Source organism: Callithrix jacchus, chromosome 6, assembly GCF_049354715.1.
Source record: "Callithrix jacchus isolate 240 chromosome 6, calJac240_pri, whole genome shotgun sequence".
NCBI classification, from domain to species: domain Eukaryota; kingdom Metazoa; phylum Chordata; class Mammalia; order Primates; family Cebidae; genus Callithrix; species Callithrix jacchus.
This window is the reverse complement of record NC_133507.1, coordinates 115,440-138,657: the sequence shown is the minus strand read 5'-3', so window position 1 is coordinate 138,657 and position 23,218 is coordinate 115,440.

The following is a 23,218-nucleotide window of genomic DNA, read 5'->3' as shown; positions in this document are numbered from 1 at the left end:
ATTATATATTATTTCTGACAGATTATATTCAGAGCAATTTTGCTTTTATCCTTCGGGTGCTTAGATAATATTTATATTTTTTCGATTCGCTTAAATATAGAATTTCTGTATTTTACATGATAGAGCATATGGAGTTGGTGTATGTACTCCAAAACAGAGTAGAATAGGGCATTGTATAATTTTTCTGACAGATTATATTCAGAGCAAGTTTGTTTTTAACATTGGGGTGCGTAGATAATATTTAGATTTTTTCGATTCGCGTAAAATTAGAATTTTTGTATTTTACATGTGAGAGCATACTGAGTTGGTGTATCTACTCCAAAACAGAGTAGAATCAGCCATTGTGTATATTTTTTAACAGACTATATTCAGAGCCATTTTCTTTTAACTTTGGGGCGCCTAGATATTATTTAGATTTTTTTCGATTCACGTAAATTTCGAATTTCTGTATTTTACCTGAGAGAGCATATTGAGGTGGTGTATATACTACAAAAGAGAGTAGAAAAGGGCATTTTATATTTTTTCTGTTAGATTATATTCAGAGCAATATTGCTTTTAACATTGGGTTGCCTTGAAAATATTTAGATTTTTTCGATTCGGGTAAAATTAGAATTTCGGTATTTTTCATGAGAGGGCATATTGAGTTGGTGTATATACTTTAAAAAAGAGTAGAAAAGGGCATTGTATATTTTATCTGACAGATTATATTCTGAGCAATTTTGTTTTTAACATTGGGGTCCCTAGATAATATTTAGATTTTTTTCGATTCGCTTAAATATAGAATTTTTGTATTTTATATGAGAGAGCATATTGAGTTGGTGTATATACTCCAATACAAAGTAGAGTAGGGCATTGTATATTTTTTCTGACAGTTTATATTCAGAGATATTTTTTTTTAACATTGGGGTGCCTAGATAATACTTATATTTTCTTTGAATCGCTTAAATATAGAATTTATGTATTTTACATTAGAGGGCATATGGACTTGGTGTATATACTCCAAAACAGGGTAGAATAGGGCATTGTATATTTTGTCAGACAGATTATATTCAGAGCAATTTTGTTTTTAACATTGGGGTGCCCAGATAATATTTAGATTTTTTCGATTCGGGTAAAATTCGAATTTCTGTATATTATATGAGAGAGCATACTGAGTTGGTGTATATACTCCGAAACAGACTAGAATAAGGCATTGTATATTTTTTCTAACAGACTATATTCAGAGCCATTTTCTTTTAACTTTGGGGCACCTAGATGTTATTTACTTTTTTTTCGATTCGCGTAAATTTCGAATTTCGCTATTTTACATGAGGGAGCATACTGAGTTGGTGTATATACCGTAAAACAGAGTAGAATAAGGTATTGTATATATTTTTTTAACAGACTATATTCAGATCCATTTTCGTTTAACTTTGGATCGCGTAGATATTATTTAGATTTTTTTCGATTCGCGTAAAATTAAAATTTCGGTATTTTACATGAGAGAGCATATTGAGTTGGTGTATATACACCAAAACAGAGTAGAAAAGGCCATTGGATATATTTTCTGACAGTTTATATTCGGAGCAATTTTTCTTTAACATTGGATTGACTAGATAATATTTAGATTTTTCTCTATTAGCTTAAATATAGAATTTCTTTATTTTACATGAGAGAGCATATGGAGTTGTTGTATATACTCCAAAACAGAATAGCATAGGGCATTGTATATTTTTTCTGACAGATTATATTCAGAGCAATTTTTCTTTTAACTTTGGGGTGCCTAGATAATATTTGGATTTTTTTAGATTCACGTAAATTTAGAATTTCTCTATTTTACATGAGAGAGCATACTGAGTTGGTTTATATACACCAAAAAACAGTACAATAGGGCATTGTATATTTTTTCAGACAAATTATATTCAGAGCAATTTTGTTTTTAACATTGGGGTGCCTAGATCATATTTAGATTTTTTCGATTCGGGTAAAATTAGAATTTCGGTATTTTAAATGGGAGAGCATACTGAGTTGGTGTATATACTCCAAAACAGAGTAGAATAAGGCATTGTTTTTCTTATCTTACAGACTATATTCAGAGCCATTTTCTTTTAACTTTGGGGCGCCTAGATATTCTTTAGGTTTTTTTGCATTCACTTAATATTAGAATTTCGGTATTTTACATGAGAGAGCATATTGAGTTGGTGTATATACTCCAAAGCAGAGTAGAATAGGGAATTGTATATTTTTTCTGACAGATGATATTAAGAGCAATTTTCCTTTTAACATTTGGGTGCCTAGATAATATTTAGATTTCTTTCGATTCACTTAAATATAGAATTTCTGTATTTTACATTAGAGAGCATATGGAGTTGGTGTATATACTCCAAAATAGATTAGAATAGGTCATTGTATATTTTTTCTGAGAGATTATATTCAGAGCAGTTTTTTTTTTAACATTGGGGTGCTTTGATAATAGTTAGATATTTTCAATTCAGGTAAAATTATAATTTTTGTATTTTTCATGAAAGAGCATATTGAGTTGGTGTATATACTACAAAACAGAGTAGAAAAGGGCATTGTATATTTTCTCTGACAGATTATACCCAGAACAATATTGTTTCCAACATTGGGGTGCCTAGATAATATTTAGATTTTCTCGATTTGCTTAAATATAGAATTTCTGTATTTTACATGAGAGAGCATATGGAGTTGGTGTATATACGCAAAAACCGATTAGAATAGGGCATTGTATATTTTTTCTGACAGATTATATACAGAGAAATTTTGTATTTAACATTGGGGTGCTTAGATAATATTTAGATTTTTTTCGAATTGCTTAAATACAGAATTTCTGTATTTTATATGAGAGAGTATATTGAGTTGGTGTATATACTCCAATACAGAGTAGTATAGGGCATTATATATTTTTTCTGACAGTTTATATTCAGAGCAATTTTGTTTTTAACATTGGGGTGCCTAGATAGTACTTATATTTTCTTTGAATCGCTTAAATATAGAATTTTTGAATTTTACATTAGAGAGCATATGGAGTTGGTGTATATACACCAAAACACAGTAGAATAGGGCATTGTATATTTTGTCAGACAGATTATATTCAGAGCAATTTTGTTTTTGACATTGGGGTGCCCAGATAATATTTAGATTTTTTCGATTCGGGTAAAATTAGAATTTCGCTATATTACATGAGAGAGCATACTGAGTTGGTGTATATACCCCAAAACAGATTAGAATGAGGCATTGTATATTTTTTCTAACAGACTATATTCAGAGCCATTTTCTTTTAACTTTGGGGTGCCTAGATATTATTTATATTTTTTTCAATTTGCGTAAAATTAGAATTTCGGTATTTTACATGAGAGCGCATATTGAGTTGGTGTATATACTGTAAGACAGAGTAGAATAAGGTATTGTATATATTTTTTAACAGACTATATTCAGAGCCATTTTCTTTTAACTTTGGGTCGCGTAGATATTATTTAGGTTTTTTTCGATTCACGTAAAATTAGAATTTCTGTATTTTACATGAGAGAGCATATTGAGCTGGTGTATATACACCAAAAGAGAGTAGAAAAGGCCATTGGATATTTTTTCTGACAGATTATATTCGCAGCAATTTTGCTTTTAACATTGGATTGCCTAGATAATATTTAGATTTTTCTCTATTAGCTTAAATATAGAATATCTGTATTTTACATGAGAGAGCATATGGAGTTGTTGTATATACTCCAAAACAGAATAGAATAGGGCATTGTATATTTTCTCTGACAGATGATATTCATAGCAATTTTTCTTTTAACTTTGGGGTGCCTAGATAATATTTAGATTTTTTTAGATTTACGTAAATTTAAAATTTCTCTATTTTACATGAGAGAGCATACTGAGTTGGTTTATATACACCAAAAAAAAGTGGAATAGGGCATTGTATATTTTTTCTGACAGATTATATTCAGAGCTATTTTGTTTTTAACATTGGGGTGCCTAGATCATATTTAGATTTTTTCAATTCGGGTAAAATTAGAATTTCAGTATTTTAAATGGGAGAGCATACTGAGTTGGTGTATATACTCCAAAACAGAGTAGAATAAGGCATTGTTTTTTTTTATCTTACAGACTATATTCAGAGCCATTTTCTTTTAACTTTCGGGCGCCTAGGTATTCTTTAAGTTATTTTCCATTCACTTAAAATTAGAATTTCGGTATTTTACATGAGAGAGCATATTGAGTTGGTGTATATACTCCAAAACAGATTAGAATAAGGCATTGTGTATTTTTTCTAACAGACTATATTCAGAGCCATTTTCTTTTAACTTTGGGGTGCCTAGATATTATTTATATTATTTTCAATTCGCGTAAAATTAGAATTTCTGTATTTTACATGAGAGCGCATATTGAGTTGCTGCATATACTCCAAAACAGAGTAGAAAAGGGCATTGTATATTTTTTCTGACGGATTATATTCAGAGCAATTTTGCTTTCAGCCTTGGGGTGACTAGATAATATTTAGATGTTTTTCGATTCGCTTAAATATAGAATTTCTGTATTTTACATGAGAGAGCATATGGAGTTGGTGTATATACTCTGAAACAGAGTAGTATAGGGGATTGAATATTTTTTGTGACAAATTATATTCAGAGTAATTTTTCTTTTACCATTGGGGTGCCTAGATAATATTTATATATTTTTTGATTTGCTTAAATATAGAATTTCGGTATTTTACATGAGAGAGCATACTGAGTTGGTTTACATACTCAAAAACAGAGTAGAATAGGGCATTGTATATTTTTTCTGACAAATTATATTCAGAGCAATTTTAATTTTAACATTGGGGTGCCTAGATAATATTTAGATTTTTTCGATTCGGGTAAAATTAGAGTTTCTGTGTTTTACATGAGAGAGCATATTGAGTTGGTGTATATAGTACAAAACAGAGTAGAAAAAAGCATTGTATATTTTTTCTGACATAGTATATTCAGAGCAATTTTGCTTTTAACATTGGTGTGCCTAGATAATATTTAGATTTTTTCGAATCCCTTAAATATAGAATTTCTGTATTTTACATGCGAGAGCATATGGAGTTGGTGTATATACTACAAAACAGAGTAGAATAGGGCATTGTATATTTTTTCGGACAGATTATATTCAGAGAAATTTTGTTTTTAACATTGGGGTGCCTAGATAATATTTAGCTTTTTTTCGATTCACGTAAAATTAGAATTTCTGTATTTTACATGAGAGACCATACTAAGTTTGTGTATATACTCCAAAACAAAGTCGAATAAGGCATTGTATATTTTTTCTAACAGACTATATTCAGAACCATTTTTGTTGAACGTTGGGGCGCCTAGATATTATTTAGATTTTTTTCGATTCACGTAAAATTAGAATTTCTGTATTTAACATGAGAGAGCATATAGAGTTGCTGTATATACTCCAAAACAGAGTAGAATAGGGCATTGTATATTTTTTCTGACAGATTATATTCAGAGAAATTTTGTTTTCATTATTGAAGTGCCTAGATAATATTTAGATTCTTTTCGATTCACGTAAAATTAGAATTTCGGTATTTAACATGAGAGGGCATACTGATTTGGTGTATATACTCCAAAACAAAGTAGAATAGGGCATTGTGTATTTATTCTGACAGATTATATTCAGAGCAATTTTGTTTTTAACATTGGGGTGCCTAAATAATATTTTGATTTTTTGATTCGTGTAAAATTAGAATTTCGGTATTTTACATGAGAGAGCATACTGAGTTGGTGTATATACTTAAAAACAGAGTAGAATAGGGCATTGTATATTTTTTCTGACAGATTATATTCAGAGCAATTTTTCTTTAACATTGGCGTGTCTACATAATATTTAGATTTTTCAATTCGGATAAAATTATAATTTCTGTATTTTACATGAGAGACCATATTGAGTTGGTTTATATACTACAAAACATAGTAGAAAAGGACATTGTATATTTTTTCTGACAGATTATATTCAGAGCAATTCTGTTCTTAATATTGGAGTGCCAAGATTATATTTACATTTTTTCGATTTGGGTAGAATTACAATTTTTGTATTTTACATGAGAGAGCATATGGAGTTGGTGTATATACTCCAAAAAAGGGTAGAGTAGGTCATTGTATATTTTTGTAGACAGATTATATTCAGAGAAATTTTGTTTTTAACACTGGGGTGCCTAGACAATATTTATATTTATTCAATTGGGGTAGAATTAGAATTTTTGTATTTTACATGAGAGAGCATATGGAGTTGGTGTATATACTCCAAAACAAGGTAGAATAATGCATTGTATATTTTTTCTAACAGACTATCTTCAGAGCTATTTTTTTGGAACGTTGTGGCGCCTAGATATTATTTAGATTTTTTTTTCGACTCGCGTAAAATTAGAATTTTGGTATTTTACATGAGAGAGCATATGGAGTTTCTGTATATACTCCAAAAAAGAGTGGAATAGGGCATTGTATATTTTTTCTGACAGACTATATTCAGAGAAATTTTGTTTTGGACATTTTGGAGCCTACATAATATTTCGATTTTTTTCGATACGGCTAAAATTAAAATTTCTGTATTTTACATGAGAGAGCATATTGACTTGGTGTATATACTGAAAACAGAGTAGAAAAGGGCATTGTATATTTTTTGTGACAGATTATATTCAGAGGAATTTTGCTTTTAACATTCTGGTGCCTAGATAATATTTAGATTTTTTCGATTTGGGTAGAATTAGAATTTCTGTATTTTACATGAGAGAGCATATTGAGTTTAGTATATACTACAAAACAGAGAAGTAAAGGGCTTTGTATATTTTATCTGACAGATTATATTAAGAGCAATTTTGCTTTTCACATTCGGGTGCCTTGATAATATCTAGAATTATTTCGATTCGCTTAAATATAGAATTTCTGTATTTTACTTGAGAGAGCATATTGAGTTGGTGTATATACTTCAAAACAGAGAAGAATAAGGCATTGAATATTTTTTCTAACAGACTATATTCAGAGCCATTTTCTTTTTACTTTGGGGAGCCTAGATATTATTTAGATCTTTTTTCATTCACCTAAAATTAGACTTTCGGTATTTTACATGAGACAGCATATTGAGTTGGTCTATATACTCCAAAACAGAGTATAAAAAAGCATTGTATATTTTTTCTGACAAATTTTATTCAGAGCGATTTTTCTTTTAACAATGGAGTGCCTAGATAATATTTAGATTTTTTTCGATTCGCTTGAATATAGAATATCTGTATTTTACATGAGAGTGCATATGAAGTTGATATATATACTTTAAAACAGAGTAGAATAGGGCATTGTATATTTTTTCTGCCAGATTATATTCAGAGCAATTTTGTTTTTAACATTGGGGTGCCTAGATAATATTTAGATTTTTTCGGTTCGGGTAAAATTAGAATTTCTGTATTTTACATGAGAGAGCATATTGAGTTGGTGTATACACTACAAAACAGAGTAGAAAAGGGCATTGTATATTTTTTCTGATAGATTATATTTAGATCAATTTTGCTTTTAACATTGGGGTGCCTAGATAATATTTAGATTTTTTTCGATTTGCTTAAATATAGAATTTCTGTATTTTACATGAGAGAGCATACAGAGTTGGTGTATATGCCCCAAAACCGAGTAGAATAGGGCATTGTATAATTATTGTGACAGATTATATTCAGAGCAATTTTGTTTTTAACATTGGGTTGCCTAGATAATATTTAGATTTTTTTCGATTCACGTAAAATTAGAATTTCTGTATTTTACATGAGAGAGCATACAGAGTTGGTGTATATACTCCAAAACAGAGTAGAATAAGGCATTGTATATTTTTTCTAACAGACTATATTCGGACCCATTTTCTTTAAACTTTGGGGCGGCTAGATATTATTTAGGTTTTTTTCAATTCGCGTAAAATTAGAATTTCAATATATTACATGAGAGAGCATATGGATTTGGTGTATATACTCCAAAACAGAGTAGAATAGGGCATTGTATATTTTTTCTGACAGATTATATTCAGAGAAATTTTGTTTTAAATATTGGGGTGCCTAGATGATATTTAGATTTTGTCGATTTGGGTAGAATTAGAATTACGGTATTTTACATGAGAGAGCATATTGAGTTGGTGTATATACTACAAAACAGAGTAGAAAAGGGCATTGTATATTTTTTCTGACAGATTACATTCAGAGATATTTTGCTTTTAACATTGGGATGCCTAGATAATATTTAGAATTTTTTCAATTCGCTTAAATATAGAATTTCTGTATTTTACATGAGAGAGTATATGGAGTTGGTGTATATATTTCAAAACAAATTAGAATAGGGCATTGTATATTTTTTCTGACAGATTATATTCAGAGCGATTTTGTTTTTAACTTTGGGGTGCCTAGATAATATTGAGATTTTTTTTGATTCGCTTAAATATAGAATTTCTTTATTTTACATTAGAGAGAATGTGGAGTTGGTGTATATACTCCAAAACAGAGTAGAATAGGGCATTGTATATTTTTTCTGACAGATTATATTCAGAGCAATTTTTTTTAACACTGAGGTGCCTAGATAATATTTAGATTTTTTCGATTCCAGTAAAATTAGAATTTCTGTATTTTACATGAGAGAGCATATTGATTTGGTGTATATACTCCGAAACAGAGTAGAATAGGGGATTGAATATTTTTGTGACAGATTATATTCAGAGCAATTTTGTGTGTATCATTGGGTTGCCTACATAATATTTTGATTTTTTCGATTTGGGTAAAATTAGAATTTCGGTATTTTACATGAGAGACCATACTGAGTTGGTGTACATACTCCAAAACAGAGTAGAATAGAGCATTGTGTATTTTTTCTGAAAGATTATATTCAGAGCAATTTTGTTTTTAACATTGACGTGCCTACATAATACTTAGATTTTTTCGATACTTATAAAATTAGAATTTCTGTATTTTACATGTCAGAGCATATTGAGTTGGTGTATATAGTACAAAACAGAGTAGAAAATGGCATTGTGTATTTTTTTTGACAGATTATATTCAGAGCAATTTTGCGTTTAACATTAAGGTGCCTAGATAATATTTAGATATTTTTCGATTCGCTTAAATATAGAATTTCTGTATTTTACATGAAAGAGGATATTGAGTTGGTGTATATAATACAAAACAGAGTAGAATAGGTCATTGTATAAATTCTCTGACAGATTATATTCAGAGCAATTTATTTTTAACATTGGGTTTACTAAATAATATATAGATTTTTTTGATTCGGGTAAAATTAGAATTTCTGTATTTTACATGAGAGATCATACTGAGTTGGTTTATATACTCCAAAACAGAGTAGAATAAAGCATTGTATATTTTTTCTAACAGACTATATTCAGAGCCATTTTCTTTTAACTTTGGGGCGCCTAGATATTATTTATATTTTTTTCAATTCGCGTAAATTTAGAATTTCGGTATTTTACATGAGAGAGCATATTGAGTTGGTGTATATACTCAAAAACAGAGTAGAATAGGGCATTGTATATTATTTCTGACAGATTATATTCAGAGCAATTTTGTTTTTAACATTGGGTTGACTAAATAATATTTAGATATTTCGATTTGGGTAGAATTATAATTTCTGTATTTTACATGACAGAGCATATTGTGTTGCTCTATATACTACAAAACAGAGTAGAAAAGGCCATTGTACCTTTATTCTGACAGATTTATTTAAGAGCAATTTTGTTTTTAAGATTGCGGTGCCTAGATAATATTTAGAAACTTATCGATTCACTTAAAATTAGAATTTCGGTATTTTACATGAGAGAGCATACTGAGTTGTTGTATATACTCCAAAACTAAGTAGAATAGGGCACTGTATATTTTTTCTGACAGATTATATTCAGAGCAATTTATTTTTTAACATTGGGGTGCCTTGATAATATTTATATTTTTTCGATTTGGGTAGAATTAGAATTTCTGTATTTTACATGAGAGAGCATATAGAGTTGGTGTATATACTACAAAACAGAGAAGTAAAGGGCATTGTATATTTCATCTGACAGATTATATTAATAGCAGTTTTGCTTTTAACATTGGGGTGCCTAGATAATATCTAGAATTTTTTCGATTCGCTTAAATATAGAATTTCTTTATTTTACATGAGAGAGCATATGGAGTTGGTGTATATGCTTTAAAACAGTGTAGAATATGGCATTGTATATATTTTCTGACAGATTATATTCAGAGAAATTTTGTTTTTAACATTGGGGTGCCTAGATAATATTTAGATTTCTTATGATTCACGTAAAATTAGAATTTCTGTGATTTTCGTGAGAGAGCATACTGAGTTGATGTATATACTCCAAGAAAGAGTAGAATAAGGCATTGTAAATTTTATCTAACAGACTATATTCAGAGCCATTTTCTTTTAACTTTGGGGCCCCCAGATATTATTTAGATTTTTTTCGATTCGCGTAAAATTAGAATTTTGGTATTTTACATGAGAGAGCATATTGAGTTGGTGTATATACTCAAAAACAGAGTAGAATAGGGCATTGTATATTATTTCTGACAGATTTTATTCAGAGCAATTTTGTTTTTAACATTGGGTTGACTAAATAATATTTAGATTTTTCGATTTGGGTAGAATTATAATTTCTGTATTTTAAATGACAGAGCATACTCTGTTGGTGTATATACAACAAAACAGTGTAGAAAAGGGCATTGTACCTCTTTTCTGACAGATTTTTTTCAGAGCAATTTTGTTTTTAACATTGTGGTGCCTAGATAATATTTAGATTTCTTTTGATTAACGTAAAATTATAATTTATGTGATTTACATGAGAGAGCATACTGAGTTGGTGTATATACTCCAGAAAAGAGTAGAATAAGGCATTGTATATATTTTCTAACAGACTATATTCAGAGCCATTTTCTTTTATGTTTGGGGCGCCTAGATATTATTTAGATTTTTTTTGATTCACTTAAAATTAGAATTTCGGTATTTTATGTGAGAGAGCATATTGAGTTGGTGTATATACTCCAAAACAGAGTAGAAAAGGGCATTGTATATTTTTTCTGACAGATTATATTCAGAGCAATTTTGCTTTTAACATTGTGGTGCCTAGAAAATATTTACATTTTTTTCGATTCGGGTAGAATTAGAATTTCTCTATTTTACATGGCAGAGCATATTGAGTTGGTGTTTATACTACAAAACAGAATAGAAGAGGCCATTTTTTATTTTTTCTGACAGATTATATTCAGAGCAAGTTTGCTGTTAACATTGGGGTGCCTAGAAAATATTTACATTTTTTTCGATTCTCATAAATAAAGAATTTCTGTATTTTACATGAGAGAGCATATGGAGTTGGTGTATATACTCCAAAACAGAGTAGAATAAGGCATTGTATATTTTTTCTTACAGACTATATTCAGAGCTATTTTCTTTTTTTTTTTTTTTTAATTTTTTATTGGATTATAGGTTTGGGGTACATAAGCAGAGCATGCAAGACAGTTGTGTAGGTACACACATGGCAGTGTGCTTTGTTTTTCTTCTCCCGTTCACCCACATTTGGCATTTCTCCCCAGGCTATTCTTCCCCACCTCCCCCTCCCTCTGGCCCTCCCCTTTTCCCCCCAATAGACCCCAGTGTTTAGTACTCCCCTTTCTGTGTCCATGTGTTCTCATTTTTCATCACCCACCTATGAGTGAGAATATGCGGTGTTTCATTTTTTGTTTTTGTGTCAGTTTGCTGAGGATGATGTTCTCCAGATTCATCCATGTCCCTACAAACGACACGAACTCATCATTTCTGATTGCTGCATAATATTCCATGGTGTATATGTGCCACATTGTTCCAATCCAGTCTATTATCAATGGGCATTTGGGTTGATTCCAGGTCTTTGCTATTGTAAACAGTGCTGCAATGAACATTCGTGTACATGTGTCCTTATAGTAGAACGATTTATATTCTTTTGGATATATACCCAGTAATGGGATTAATGGGTCAAATGGAATTTCTATTTCTAAGGCCTTGAGGAATCGCCACACCGTCTTCCACAATGGTTGAACTAATTTACACTCCCACCAACAGTGTAAAAGTGTTTCTTTTTCTCCACATCCTCTCCAGCATCTGTTGTCTCCAGATTTTTTAATGATCGCCATTCTAACTGGCGTGAGATGGTATCTCAATGTGGTTTTGATTTGCATCTCTCTGATGACCAGTGACGATGAGCATTTTTTCATATGATTGTTGGCCTCATATATGTCTTCTTTCGTAAAGTATCTGTTCATATCCTTTGCCCACTTTTGAATGGGCTTGTTTGGTTTTTTCCTGTAAATCTGCTTGAGTTCTTTGTAAATTCTGGATATCAGCCCTTTGTCAGATGGGTAGACTGCGAAAGTTTTTTCCCATTCTGTTGGTTGCCAATCCACTCTAGTGACTGTTTCTTTTGCCTTGCAGAAGCTGTGGAGTTTGATTAGGTCCCATTTGTCTATTTTGGCTTTTGTTGCCAATGCTTTTGGTGTTTTGTTCATGAAGTCCTTGCCTACTCCTATGTCCTGGATAGTTGTGCCTAGATTTCCTTCTAGGGTTTTTATGGTGCCAGGTCTTATGTTTAAGTCTTTAATCCATCTGGAGTTAATTTTAGTGTAAGGTGTCAGGAAGGGGTCCAGTTTCTGCTTTCTGCACATGGCTAGCCAGTTTTCCCAACACCATTTGTTAAACATGGAATCCTTGCCCCATTGCTTGTTTTTGTCAGGTTTATCAAAGATTGTATAGTTGTATGTATGTTGTGTTGCCTCCGGTGCCTCTGTTCTGTTCCATTGGTCTATATCTCTGTTTTGGTACCAGTACCATGGTGTTTTGATTACTGTAGCCTTGTAGTATAGTTTGAAATCCGGTAGTGTGATGCCCCCCGCTGTGTTCTTTTTGCAGAGCCATTTTCTTTACCTTTGGGGCGCCTAGTTATTCTTTAGGTTTTTTTCCATTCACGTAAAATTAGAATTTCAGTATTTTACATGAGAGAGCATATGGAGTTGGTGTATATACTCCAAAACAGAGTAGAATAGGGCATTATATATTATTTCTGACAGATTATATTCAGAGCAATTTTGCTTTTAATGTTCGGGTGCCTAGATAATATTTAGATTTTTTCGATTCGCTTAAATATAGAATTTCTGTATTTTATATGAGAGAGCATATGAAGTTGGTGTATGTACTCCAAAACAGAGTAGAATAGGGCATTGTATATTTTTTCTGACAGATCATATTCAGAGCAAGTTTATTTTTAACATTGGGTTGCCTAAATAATATTTAGATTTTTTCGATTCGGATAAAATTAGAGTTTTGTTATTTTACATGTGAGAGCATACTGAGTTGGTGTATATACTCCAAAACAGAGTAGAATCAGGCATTGTGTATATTTTTTAACAGACTATATTCAGAGACATTTTCTTTTAACTTTGGAGCGCCTAGATAATATTTAGATTTTTTCGATTCTGGTGAAATTAGAATTTCTGTATTTTACATGAGAGAGCATACTGCGTTGCTGTATATACTCCAAAACAAAGTAGAATAAGTCATTGCATATTTTTTCTAACAGAATATATTCAGAGACATTTTCTTTTAACTTGGGGCGTCTAGATGTTATTTACATTTTTTTTGATTTGCATAAATTTAGAATTTCGGTATTTTACGTGAGGGAATATACTGAGTTAGTGTATATACTGTAAAACACAGTAGAATAAAATATTGCATATTTTGTAACAGACTATATTCAGAGCCATTTTCTTTTAACTTTGGGGCGCGTAGATATTATTTAGATTTTTTTCGGTTCACGTAAATTTCGAATTTCTGTATTTTACGTGAGAGAGCATATTGAGGTGGTGTATATACTACAATAGAGAGTAGAAAAGGACATTTTATATTATTTCTGTCAGATTATATTCAGAGCAATATTGTTTTTAACATTGGGTTGCCTTGAAAATATTTAGATTTTTTCGATTCGGGTAAAATTAGAATTTCGGTATTTTTCATGAGAGGGCATATTGAGTTGCTGTATATACTCCAAAAAAGAGTAGAAAAGGGCATTCTATATTTTATCTGACAGATTATATTCAGAGCAGTTTTGCTTTTAACATTGGGGTGCCTTTATAATATTTAGATTTTTTTCGATTCGCTTAAATATAGAATTTCTGTATTTTATATGAGAGAGCATATTGAGTTGGTGTATATACTCCAGTACAGAGTAGAATAGGGGATTGTATATTTTTTATGACAGTTTATATTCAGAGAAATTTTGTTTTTAACATTGGGGTGCCTAGATAATACTTATATTTTCTTTGAATCGCTTAAATATAGAATTTCTGTAGTTTACATTAGAGAGCAAATAGAGTTGGTTTATATAGTCCAAAACAGAGTAGAATAGGGCATTGTATATTTTGTAAGACAGATTATATTCAGAGAAATTTTGTTTTTAACATTGGGGTGCCTAGATAATATTTAGATATTTTCGATTCCGGTACAATTAGAATTTCGGTATTTTACATGAGAGAGCATACTGAGTTTGTGTATATAATCCAAAACAGATTAGAATGAGGCATTGTATATTTTTTCTAACAGACTATATTCAGAGCCATTTTCTTTTAACTTTGGGGTGCCTACATATTATTTATATTTCTTTCAATTTGCGTAGAATTAGAATTACGGTATTTTACATGAGAGCCAATATTGAGTTGCTGCAGATACTCCAAAACAGAGTAGAAAAGGGCATTGTATATATTTTTAGACAGATTATATTCAGAGCAATTTTGCTCTTAACTTTGGGGTGCCTAGATAATATTTAGATTTTTTTAGATCCACGTAAATTTAGAATTTCTCTATTTTACATGAGAGAGCATACTGAGTTGGTTTATATACACCAAAAAATAGTAGAATAAGGCGTTGTATATTTTTTCTGACAGATTATATTCAGAGCAATTTTGTTTTAACATTGGAGTGCCTAGATCATATTTAGATTTTTTCAATTCGGGTAAAATTAGAATTTCGGTATTTTACATGAGAGAGCATACTGAGTTGGTGTATATACTCCAAAACAGAGTAGAATAAGGTATTGTATATTTTTTCTAACAGACTATATTCAGAGCCATTTTCTTTTAACTTTGGGGCGTCTAGATGTTATTTACATTTTTTTGATTCACGTAAATTTAGAATTTCGGTATTTTACCTGAGGGAGCATACTGAGTTGGTGTATATACTGTAACACAGAGTAGAATAAGGTATTGTATATTTTTTTTAACAAACTATATTCAGAGCCATTTTCTTTTAACTTTCAGTCGCATAGATATTATTTAGATTTTATTCGATTTGCTTAAAATTAGAATTTCGGTATTTTACATGAGAGAGCATATTGAGTTGGTGTATATACACCAAAACAGAGTAGAAAAGGCCATTGGATATTTTTTCTGACAGATTATATTTGGAGCAATTTTGCTTTTAACATTGGATTGCCTAGATAATATTTAGAGTTTTCTCTATTAGCTTAAATATAGAATTTCTGTATTTTACATGAGAGAGCATATGAAGTTGTTGTATATACTCCAAAACAGAATAGCATAGGGCATTGTATATTTTTTCTGACAGATTACATTCAGAGCAATTTTGCTTTTAACTTTGGGGTGCCTAGATAATATTTAGATTTTTTTAGATCCACGTAAATTTAGAATTTCTCTATTTTACATGTGAGAGCATACTGAGTTGGTTTATATACACCAAAAAACAGTGGAATAGGGCATTGTATATTTTTTCTGACAGATAATATTCAGAGAAATTTTGTTTTTAACACTGGGGTGCCTAGATCATATTTATATTTTTTCAATTCAGGTAAAATTAGAATTTCGGTATTTTAAATGGGAGAGCATATTGAGTTGGTGTATATACTCCAAAACAGAGTAGAATAAGGCATTGTTTTTTTTATCTTACAGACTATATTCAGAGGCATTTCCTTTTAACTTTGGGGTGCCTAGATATTATTTATATTTTTTTCAATTCGCGTAAAATTAGAATTTCTGTATTTTACATGAGAGCGCATATTGAGTTGCTGCATATACTCCAAAACAGAATAGAAAAGGGCATTGTGTATTTTTTCTGACAGATTATATTCAGAGCAATTTTGCTTTTAACCTTGGGGTGCCTAGATAATATTTAGATGTTTTTCGATTCGCTTAAATATAGAATTTCTGTATTTTACATGGGAGAGCATATTGAGTTGGTGTATATACTCCAAAGCAGAGTAGAATAGGGAATTGTATATTTTTTTATGACAGATTATATTCAGAGCAATTTTTCTTTTAACATTTGGGTGCCTAGATAATATTTAGATGTTTTTCGATTCGCTTAAATATAGAATTTCTGTATTTTACATTAGAGAGCATATGGAGTTGTTGTATATACTCCAAAACAGAGTAGAATAGGGCATTGTATATTTTTTCTGACAGATTATATTCAGAGCAATTTATTTTTATCATTGGGGTGCATAGATAATATTTAGATTTTTCGATTCGGGTAAAATGAGAATTTCGGTATTTTACATGAGAGAGCATACTGAGTTGGTGTATATACTTCAAAACAGATTAGAATGAGGCGTTGTATATTTTTTCTAACAGACTATATTCAGAGTCATTTTCTTTTAACTTTGGGGTGCGTAGATATTATTTATATTTTTTTCAATTCGCGTAAAATTAGAATTTCGGTATTTTACATGAGAGCGCATATTGAGTTGCTGCATATACTCCAAAACAGAATAAAGAAGGGCATTGTATATTTTTTTAGACAGATTATATTCAGAGCAATTTTGCTTTTAACTTTGGGGTGCCTAGATAATATTTAGATTTGTTTAGATCCACGTAAATTTAGAGTTTCTCTATTTTACATGAGAGAGCATACTGAGTTGGTTTATATACACCAAAAAAGAGTAGAATAGGGCATTTTATATTTTTTCTGACAGATTATATTCAGAGCAATTTTGTTTTTAACACTGGGGTGCCTAGATTATATTTAGATTCTTTCGATTCGGGTAAAATTAGAATTTCGGTATTTTACATGAGAGAGCATACTGAGTTGCTGTATATACTCCAAAACAGAGTAGAATAAATCATTGTATATTTTTTCTTACAGACTATATTCAGAGCCATTTTCTTTTAACATTGGGGCGCCTAGATATTCTTTAGGTTTTTTTCCATGCACGTAAAATTAGAATTTCAGTATTTTACGTGAGAGAGCATATGGAGTTGGTGTATATACTCCAAAACAGAGAAGAATAGGGCATTATATATTATTTCTGACAGATTATATTCAGAGCAATTTTTCTTTTAACCTTCGGGTGCCTAGATAATATTTAGATTTTTTTGATTCACTTAAATATAGAATTTCTGTATTTTTCATGAGAGAGCATATGGAGTTGGTGTATGTACTCCAAAACAGAGTAGAATAGGGCATTGTATATTTTTTCTGACAGATTGTATTAAGAGCAATTTTGCTTGTAACTTTGGGCTGCCTAGATAATATTTATATTTTTTTAGATTCACGTAAAATTAGAATTTCTCTATTTTACATGAGAGAGCATACTGAGTTGGTGTATATACACCAAAACAGAGTAGAATAGGGGATTGAATATTTTTTGTGACAGATTATATCCAGAGAAATTTTGTTTTTTACATTCGGGTGCCTAGATAATATTAAGATTTTTTCGATTCATGTAAAATTGGAATTTCGATATTTTACATGAGAGAGCATACTGAGTTGGTGTATATACTCCAAAACAGATTAGAATAAGGCATTGTATATTTTTTCTAACGGACTATATTCAGAGCCATTTTCTTTTAACTTTGGGGTACCTAGATATTATTTATATATTTTTTAATTCGCATAAAATTGGAATCTCGGTATTTTACATGAGAGCGCTTATTGAGTTGCTGCATATACTCCAAAACAGAGTAGAAAAGGGCATTGTATATTTTTTCTGACAGATTATATTGAGAACAATTTTTCTATTAACTTTGGGGTGCCTAGATAATATTTAGATTTATTTAGGTTCACGTAAAATTAGAATTTCTCTATTTTACATGAGAGAGCATACTGAGTTGGTGTATATACACCAAAACAGAATAGAATAGGGCATTGTATATTTTTTCTGACAGATTATATTCGGAGCAATTTTATGTTTAACTTTGGGGTGCCTAGATAATATTTATATTTGTTTCGATTCGCTTAAATATAGAATTTCTGTATTTTACATGAGAGAGCATATGGAGTTGGTGTATATACTCCAAAACAAAGTAGAATAAGTCATTGTATATTTTTTCTAACAGACTATATTCAGAGCCATTTTCTTTTAACTTGGTGCGTCTAGATGTTATTTACATTTTTTTCGATTCGCGTAAATTTAGAATTTCGGTATTTTTCATGAGGGAGCATACTGAGTTTGTGTATATACTGCAAAACACAGTAGAATAAGGTATTGTATATTTTTTTTAACAGACTATATTCAGAGCCATTTTCTTTTAACTTTGGGGCGCGTAGATATTATTTAGTTTTTTTCGATTCGCATAGACTTAGAATTTCGGTATTTTACATGAGAGAGCATATTGAGTTGGTGTATATACACCATAACAGAGTAGAAAAGCCATTGGATATTTTTTCTGACAGATTATATTCGGAACAATTTTGCTTTTAACATTGGATTGCCTAGATAATATTTAGATTTTCTCTATTCGCTTAAAGATAGAATTTCTGTATTTTACATGAGAGAGCATATGGAGTTGGTGTATATACTCCAAAACACAGTAGAATAGGGCATTGTATATTTTTTCTGACAGATTATATTCAGAGCAATTTTGCTTTTAACTTTGGGGTTTCTAGATAATTTTTAGTTTTTTTAGATCCACGTAAATTTAGAATTTCTCTATTTTACATGAGAGAGCATACTGAGTTGGTTTATATACACCAAAAAAGAGTAGAATAGGGCATTGTATATTTATTCTGACAGATTATATTCAGAGCAATTTTGTTTTTAACATTGGGGTGCCTAGATCATATTTAGATTTTTTCGATTCGGGTAAAATTAGAATTTCGGTATTTTACATGAGAGAGCATACTGAGTTGGTGTATATACTCCAAAACAGAGTAGAATAGGCATTGTATATTTTTTCTTACAGACTATATTCAGAGACATTTTCTTTTGACTTTGGGGTGCCTAGATATTCTTTAGCTTTCTTTCCATTCACGTAAAATTAGAATTTCAGTATTTTACATGAGAGAGCATATGGAGTTGGTGTATATACTCCAAAACAGAGTAGAATAGGGCATTATATATTATTTCTGACAGATTATATTCAGAGCAATTTTGCTTTTATCCTTCGGGTGCCTAGATAATATTTAGAGTTTTTCGATTCGCTTAAATATTGAATTTTTGTATTTTGCATTATAGAGCATATGGAATTGGTGTATGTACTCCAAAACAGAGTAGCATACGGCATTGTATATTTTTTCTGACAGATTATATTCAGAGCAAGTTTGTTTTTAACATTGGAGTGCCTAGATAATATTTAGATTTTTTCGATTCCAGTTAAATTAGAATTTTGGTATTTTACATGTGAGAGCATACTGAGTTGGTGTATATACTCCAAAACAGAGTAGAATCAGGCAATGTGTATATTTTTTAACAGACTATATTCAGAGACATTTTCTTTTAACTTTAGGGCGCCTAGATATTATTTAGATTTTTTTCGATTCACGTAAATTTCGAATTTCTGTATTTTACCTGAGAGAGCATGTTGAGGTGGTGTATATACTACAAAAGAGAGTAGAAAAGGGCATTTTATATTTTTTCTGTCAGATTATATTCAGAGAAATATTGCTTTAAACATTGGGTTGCCTTGAAAATATTTAGATTTTTTCGATTCGGGTAAAATTAGAATTTCGGTATTTTTCATGAGAGGGCATATTGAGTTGGTGTATATACTTTAAAAAAGAGTAGAAAAGGGCATTGTATATTTTATCTGACAGATTATATTCAGAGCAATTTTGCTTTTAACATTGGGGTACCTAGATAATATTTAGATTTTTTTCGATTCGCTTAAATATAGAATTTCTATATTTTATATGAGAGAGCATATTGAGTTGGTGTATATACTCCAATACAGAGTAGAATAGGGCATTGTATATTTTTTCTGACAGTTTATACTCAGAGCAATTTTGTTTTTAACATTGGGGTGCCTAGATAATACTTATATTTTCTTTGAATCGCTTAAATATAGAATTTCTGTATTTTACATTAGAGAGCATATGGAGTTGGTGTATATACTCCAAAGCAGAGTAGAATAGGGCATTGTATATTTTGTCAGACAGATTATATTCAGAGCAATTTTGTTTTTAACATTGGGGTGCCCAGATAATATTTAGATATTTTTGATTCTGGTAAAATTCGAATTTCTGTATATTATATGAGAGAGCATACTGAGTTGGTGTATATACTCCAAAACAGATTAGAATGAGGCATTGTATATTTTTTCTAACAGACTATATTCAGAGCCATTTTCTTTTAACTTTGGGGTGCCTAGATATTATTTATATTTTTTCAATTAGCGTAAAATTAGAATTTCGGTATTTTACATGAGAGTGCATATTTCGTTGCTGCATATAGTCCAAAACAGAGTAGAAAGGGGCATTGTATATTTTTTTAGACAGATTATATTCAGAGCAATTTTGCTTTTAACTTTCGGGTGCCTAGATAATATTTAGTTTATTTTAGATTCACGTAAATTTAGAATTTCTCTATTTAAATTAGAGAGAGCATACTCAGTTGGTGTATATACACCAAGACAGAATAGAAAAGGGCATTGTATTTTTTTACTGACAGATTATATTCAGAGCAATTTTATTTTTAACATTTGAGTGCCAAGATAATATTTAGATTTGTTTCGATTCGCTTAAATATAGAAATTCTGTATTTTACATGAGAGAGCATATGGAGTTAGTGTATATGCTCCAAAAAAAGAGTTGAATAAGGCATTGTATATTTTTTCAGACAGATGATGTTCAGAGCAATTTTGTTTTTAACATTGCGATGCCTAGATAATTTTTAGATTTTTTCGATTCGAGTGAAATTTGAATTTCTGTATTTTTCATGAGAGAGCATATTGAGTTGGTGTATATACTCCAAAACACAGTAGAATAAGGCATTGTATATTTTTTCTAACAGACTATATTCAGAGCCATTTTCTTCTAACTTTGGTTCGCCTAGATGTTATTTACATTTTTTTCGATTCGCGTAAATTTAGAATTTCGGTATTTTACATGAGGGAGCATACTGAGTTGGTGTATATACTGTAAGACAGAGTAGAATAAGGTATTGTATATTTTCCTTAATAGACTATATTCAGAGCCATTTTCTTTTAACTTTGGGTCGCGTAGATATTATTTAGATTTTTTTCGATTCGCGTAAAATTAGAATTTCTGTATTTTACATGAGAGAGCATATTGAGTTGGTGTATATACACCAAAACAGAGTAGAAAAGGCCATTGGATATTTTTTCTGACAGATTATATTCGGAGCAATTTTGCTTTTAACATTGGATTGCCTAGATAATATTTAGATTTTTCTCTATTAGCTTAAATATACAATTTCTGTATTTTACATGAGAGAGCATATGGAGTAGTTGTATATACTCCAAAACAGAATAGAATAGGGCATTGTATATTTTTTCTGACAGATTATATTCAGAGCAATTTTGCTTTTAACGTTGGGGTGCCTAGAGAATATTTAGATTTTTTTAGATTTACGTAAATTTAGAATTTCTCTATTTTACATGAGAGAGCATACTGAGTTGGTTTATATACACCAAAAGAAAAGTGGAATAGGGCATTGTATATTTTTTCTGACAGATTATATTCAGAGCAATTTTGTTTTTAACATTGGGGTGCCTAGATCATATTTAGATTTTTTCAATTTGGGTAAAATTAGAATTTCGGTATTTTAAATGGGAGTACATACTGAGTTGGTGTATATACTCCAAAACAGAGTAGAATAAGGCATTGTTTTTTTTTTCTCACAGACTGTATTCAGAGCCATTTTCTTTTAACTTTGGGGCGCCTAGATATTATTTAGATTATTTTCAATTCACTTAAAATTAGAATTTCGGTATTTTACATGAGAGAGCATATTGAGTTGGTGTATATACTCCAAAACAGATTAGAATAAGGCATTGTATATTTTTTCTAACAGATTATATTCAGATCCATTTTCGTTTAACTTTGGGGTGCCTAGATATTATTTATATTTTTTTCAATTCGCATAAAATTATTTCTGTATTTTACATGAGAGCGCATATTGAGTTGCTGCATATACTCCAAAACAGAGTCGAAAAGGGCATTGTATATTTTTTCTGACAGATGATATTCACAGCAATTTTTCTTTTAACCTTGGGGTGCCTAGATAATATTTAGATGTTTTTCGATTCGCTTAAATATAAAATTTCTGTATTTTACATGAGAGAGCATATTGAGTTGGTGTATATACTCCAAAGCAGAGTAGAATACGGAATTGTATATTTTTTCTGACAGATTATATTCAGAGCAGTTTTTTTTTAACATTGTGGTGCTTTGACAATATTTAGATATATTCGATTCGGGTAAAATTATAATTTTTGTATTTTACATGAAAGAGCATATTGAGTTGGTGTATATACTACAAAACAGAGTAGAAAAGGGCATTGTATATTTTCTCTGACAGATTATACCCAGAACAATATTGTTTTAGACATTGGGGCGCCTAGATAATATTTAGATTTTTTCTATTCGCTTAAATATAGAATTTCTGTATTTTACATGAGAGAGCTTATGGAGTTGGTGTATATACTCCAAAACACAGTAGAATAGGGCATTGTATATTGTTTCTGACAGATTATATTCAGAGCAATTTTGCTTTTAACTTTGGGGTGCCTAGATAATATTTATATTTCTTTAGATCCACGTAAATTTAGAATTTCTCTATTTTACATGAGAGAGCATACTGAGTTCGTTTATATACACCAAAAACAGGTAGAATAGGGCATTGTATATTTTTTCTGACAGATTATATTCAGAGCAATTTCTTTTTTAACTTTAGGGTGCCTAGATCATATTTAGATTTTCTTCGATTCGGGTAAAATTAGAAT